Below are 5,783 nucleotides of genomic sequence, written 5' to 3' on the forward strand. Positions count from 1 at the left end.
CCACTTCATTCCAACAAATCGGAGACCTGCACTTTCTACCATAAAGTGCTTCAAATGGCGCCATCTCAATGCTTGAATGGTAGCTGTTGTTGTAGGAAAATTCTGCTAACGGTAGATGTCGATCCCAACTGTTTCCGAAATCAATAACACATGCTCGTAGCATGTCTTCAAGCGTTTGTATCGTCCTTTCACTCTGCCCATCAGTTTGTGGATGATAGGCAGTACTCATGTCTAGACGTGTTCCTAATGCTTGCTGTAATGTCTGCCAGAATCTTGAAATAAATCTGCCATCCCTATCAGAGATAATAGAGATTGGTATTCCATGTCTGGAGACGACTTCCTTCAAATACAGTCGTGCTAACTTCTCCATCTTGTCATCTTCTCTTATTGGTAGGAAGTGTGCCGATTTGGTGAGACGATCAACTATTACCCAAATAGTATCAAAACCACTTGCAGTCCTTGGCAATTTAGTGATGAAATCCATGGTAATGTTTTCCCATTTCCATTCCGGGATTTCGGGTTGTTGAAGTAGACCTGATGGTTTCTGATGCTCAGCTTTGACCTTAGAACACGTCAAACATTCTCCTACGTATTTAGCAACATCGGCTTTCATACCCGGCCACCAAAAATGTTTCTTGAGATCCTTGTACATCTTCCCCGTTCCAGGATGTATTGAGTATCTGGTTTTATGAGCTTCTCTAAGTACCATTTCTCTCATATCTCCAAATTTTGGTACCCAAATCCTTTCAGCCCTATACCGGGTTCCGTCTTCCCGAATATTAAGATGCTTCTCCGATCCTTTGGGTATTTCATCCTTTAAATTTCCCTCTTTTAAAACTCCTTGTTGCGCCTCCTTTATTTGAGTAGTAATGTTATTATGAATCATTATATTCATAGATTTTACTCGAATGGGTTCTCTATCCTTCCTGCTCAAGGCATCGGCTACCACATTTGCCTTCCCCGGGTGGTAACGAATCTCAAAATCGTAATCATTCAATAATTCAATCCACCTACGCTGCCTCATATTCAGTTGTTTCTGATTAAATATGTGTTGAAGACTTTTGTGGTCGGTATATATAATACTTTTGACCCCATATAAGTAGTGCCTCCAAGTCTTTAATGCAAAAACAACCGCGCCTAATTCCAAATCATGCGTCGTATAATTTTGTTCGTGAATCTTCAATTGTCTAGACGCATAAGCAATCACCTTCGTTCGTTGCATTAATACACAACCGAGACCTTGCTTTGATGCGTCACAATAAATCACAAAATCATCATTCCCTTCAGGCAATGACAATATAGGTGCCGTAGTTAGCTTTTTCTTCAATAACTGAAACGCTTTCTCTTGTTCATCATTCCATTCAAATTTCTTCCCTTTATGCGTTAATGCAGTCAAGGGTTTTGCTATTCTGGAAAAGTCTTGGATGAACCTTCTGTAGTAACCAGCTAGTCCTAAAAACTGGCGTATGTGTTTCGGAGTTTTCGGGGTTTCCCACTTTTCAACAGTTTCTATCTTTGCCGGATCCACCTTAATACCTTCTTTGTTCACTATGTGACCGAGGAATTGAACTTCTTCCAACCAAAATGCACACTTTGAAAACTTAGCGTACAATTCTTCCTTCCTCAATACTTCTAACACCTTTCTCAAATGTTCACCGTGTTCTTGGTCATTCTTTGAGTAAATAAGTATGTCATCAATGAAAACAATGACAAACTTGTCAAGGTATGGTCCACACACTCGGTTCATAAGGTCCATGAACACAGCTGGTGCATTAGTTAAACCAAACGGCATGACCATAAACTCGTAATGACCGTAACGTGTTCTGAAAGCAGTCTTTGGAATATCATCTTCTTTCACCCGCATTTGATGATACCCGGAACGTAAGTCAATCTTTGAATAAACAGACGAGCCTTGTAGTTGATCAAATAAGTCGTCGATTCTCGGTAGTGGGTAGCGGTTCTTGATGGTAAGTTTGTTCAACTCTCGGTAGTCGATACACAACCTGAATGTACCATCTTTCTTCTTGACAAACAAAACAGGAGCTCCCCACGGTGATGTGCTTGGTCGAATGAAACCACGCTCTAAAAGTTCTTGTAATTGGCTTTGCAGTTCTTTCATCTCGCTGGGTGCGAGTCTGTAAGGAGCACGAGCTATTGGTGCAGCTCCTGGTACAAGATCTATTTGAAATTCAACGGATCGATGTGGGGGTAATCCCGGTAATTCTTTCGGAAATACATCGGGAAATTCTTTTGCAATGGGAACATCATTGATGCTCTTTTCTTCAGTTTGTACTTTCTCGACGTGTGCTAGAACAGCATAGCAACCTTTTCTTATTAGTTTTTGTGCCTTCAAATTACTAATAAGATGTAGCTTCGTGTTGCCCTTTTCTCCGTACACCATTAAGGGTTTTCCTTTTTCTCGTATAATGCGAATTGCATTTTTGTAACAAACGATCTCTGCTTTCACTTCTTTCAACCAGTCCATACCGATTATCACATCAAAACTCCCTAACTCTACTGGTATCAAATCAATCTTAAATGTTTCGCTAACCAGTTTAATTTCTCGATTCCGACATATATTATCTGCTGAAATTAATTTACCATTTGCTAATTCGAGTAAAAATTTACTATCCAAAGGCGTCAATGGACAACTTAATTTAGCACAAAAATCTCTACTCATATAGCTTCTATCCGCACCCGAATCAAATAAAACGTAAGCAGATTTATTGTCAATAAGAAACGTACCCGTAACAAGCTCCGGGTCTTCCTGTGCCTCTACCGCATTAATATTGAAAACTCTTCCACGGCCTTGTCCATTCGTGTTCTCCTGGTTCGGGCAATTTCTAATAATGTGGCCTGGTTTTCCACATTTATAACAAACTACATTGGCATAACTTGCTCCGACACTACTTGCTCCGCCATTACTCGTTCCGACACCATTTGTTCCTTTCGTTCTATTAACCCCTGGTCCGTAGACCTCACACTTCGCCGCGCTATGACCATTTCTTTTACACTTGTTGCAAAATTTGGTGCAGAACCCCGAGTGATTCTTTTCACACCTTTGGCATAGTTGCTTCTGATTGTTGTTGTTGTTGCGGTTATTATTGTTGTTGGGATGATTGTTGTAGTTGCTGTTGTTGTTGTTGTTGTTGTTGTTGGGCCGTTTGTTGTAGTTGCGATTGATGTTGCGATTGTTGGGATAATTGTTGCGATTATTGTTGTAATTGCTGTTGTTGTTGTATTGGTGATTCTTATCACCGTTTTCCTCCCACTTTCTTTTGACTTGCTTCACATTGGCCTCTTCAGCAGTCTGTTCTTTAATTCTTTCTTCAATCTGGTTCACTAGTTTGTGAGCCATTCTACATGCCTGTTGTATGGAGGCGGGCTCGTGTGAACTTATATCTTCTTGGATTCTTTCCGGTAATCCTTTCACAAACGCGTCGATCTTCTCTTCCTCATCTTCGAACGCTCCCGGACACAATAGGCACAATTCTGTGAATCGTCTTTCGTACGTGGTAATATCAAATCCTTGGGTTCGTAACCCTCTAAGTTCTGTCTTGAGCTTATTGACCTCGGTTCTGGGACGGTACTTCTCGTTCATCAAGTGCTTGAATGCTGACCACGGTAGTGCGTACGCATCGTCTTGTCCCACTTGCTCTAGATAGGTATTCCACCATGTTAACGCAGAACCTGTGAAGGTATGCGTAGCGTACTTTACTTTGTCCTCTTCAGTACACTTACTTATGGCAAACACCGATTCGACCTTCTCGGTCCACCGTTTCAATCCGATCGGTCCTTCGGTTCCATCAAATTCCAAAGGTTTGCAGGCAGTGAATTCTTTGTAGGTGCATCCTACACGATTTCCTGTACTGCTAGATCCAAGGTTATTGTTGGTATGTAGCGCAGCCTGTACTGCGGCTATGTTTGAAGCTAGAAAAGTACGGAATTCCTCTTCATTCATATTCACGGTGTGTCGAGTAGTCGGTGCCATTTCCTTCAAAATAGTTAAATGGAACAAGTTAATCATACAGAATATTAAGAGTAGTTAATAGTATTTCGTAGCATAATATGAACTCATTTATAAAAGCTTTTTCTTCATATTAGCGTTTTATAAGTTTAAATTCGGGTAGTACCTACCCGTTAAGTTCATACTTAGTAGCTAATATACAATTCAACTACTACAATTCTATATGAAAAACTGATTATAATAATATTTCGCGTTCAAACTTTTATACAATATTTTACAAACTTACAATACCGCTTATTTTACATAAAGCATGAAATATAGCACACAATAACTTTGATACAAGATAGTTGTGAAGATAATTCTAGCTAGTACACAAGTCGTTCAGCAAAGGCAATAAAGACACGTAATTCATACGTCCAGAAACAAGTCATGCATTCTGGTTTTACTAGGACTACTTCCCATCCTTGGTCTTGTGCAACATAACCGTTATGGCCGTTGATAAGACAGCGTGTTGTAACGTCATCAAAGGGACGAGGGTTACGTAATGTCCAACAGTCCCGTAATAATCTAAAAACCTCATTTCTTACCCCAATTACCGACTCCGTCACTTGTGGAAACGTTTTGTTTAATAGTTGTAGCCCGATGTTCTTGTTCTCACTTTGGTGAGAAGCGAACATTACTAATCCGTAAGCATAACATGCTTCTTTATGTTGCATGTTAGCCGCTTTTTCTAAATCACGAAGTCCAATATTCGGATATATTGAGTCAAAATAATTTCTTAACCCGTTGCGTAAAATAGCATTTGGGTTCCCCGCAATATATGCGTCAAAGTAAACACATCGTAACTTATGGGTTTCCCAATGTGATATCCCCCATCTTTCAAACGAAAGTCTCTTATAAACCAAGACATTCTTGGAACGTTCTTCGAATGTCTTACAAACTGATCTCGCCTTAAATAGTTGTGCCGAAGAATTCTGGCCGACTCTAGACAAGATTTCATCAATCATGTCTCCGGGTAGGTCTCTTAAAATATTGGGTTGTCTATCCATTTTGTGTTTTTAAACTGTAAAATAGACAAGAGTTAGATTCATAAAAAAAAATACTTATTAATACAAGCAATTTTTACATATATCATAAAGCATAAGAACACTATATTCCATATATTACACCACACGAATACAACTATCTTATTCCGACTCGCTCGTTTCTTCTTCTTCGGTTTTGGTTCGTTTTGCCAAGTTTCTAGGGATATATGATGTTCCCCTAATACGAGCCGTCGTTGTCCACATTGGTTTAGAAAAACCTGGTGGTTTAGAGGTTCCCGGGTCATTGTTACAACTTAAGGACTTCGGGGGTTGACGATACATATAAAGTTCATCGGGGTTGGAATTAGATTTCTCTATTTTTATGCCCTTTCCCTTATTATTTTCTTTTGCCTTTTTAAATTCAGTTGGGGTAATTTCTATAACATCATCGGAATTCTCGTCGGAATCCGATTCATCGGAGAATTGGTAATCCTCCCAATATTTTGCTTCCTTGGCGGAAACACCATTGACCATAATTAACCTTGGTCGGTTGGTTGAGGATTCTCTTTTACTTAACCGTTTTATTATTTCTCCCACCGGTTCCGATTCTTCTTCCGGTTCTGATTCTTCTTCCGGTTCCGACTCTTCTTCCGGTTCCTCTTCGGGAACTTGTGAATCAGTCCACGAATCATTCCAATTTACATTTGACTCTTCATTATTATTAGGTGAGTCAATGGGACTTGTTCTAGAGGTAGACATCTATCACATAATATCAAACACGTTAAGAGATT

The sequence above is a fragment of the Rutidosis leptorrhynchoides genome, chromosome 5 (assembly GCF_046630445.1).
Source record: "Rutidosis leptorrhynchoides isolate AG116_Rl617_1_P2 chromosome 5, CSIRO_AGI_Rlap_v1, whole genome shotgun sequence".
Classification (NCBI taxonomy): Eukaryota; Viridiplantae; Streptophyta; class Magnoliopsida; order Asterales; family Asteraceae; genus Rutidosis; species Rutidosis leptorrhynchoides.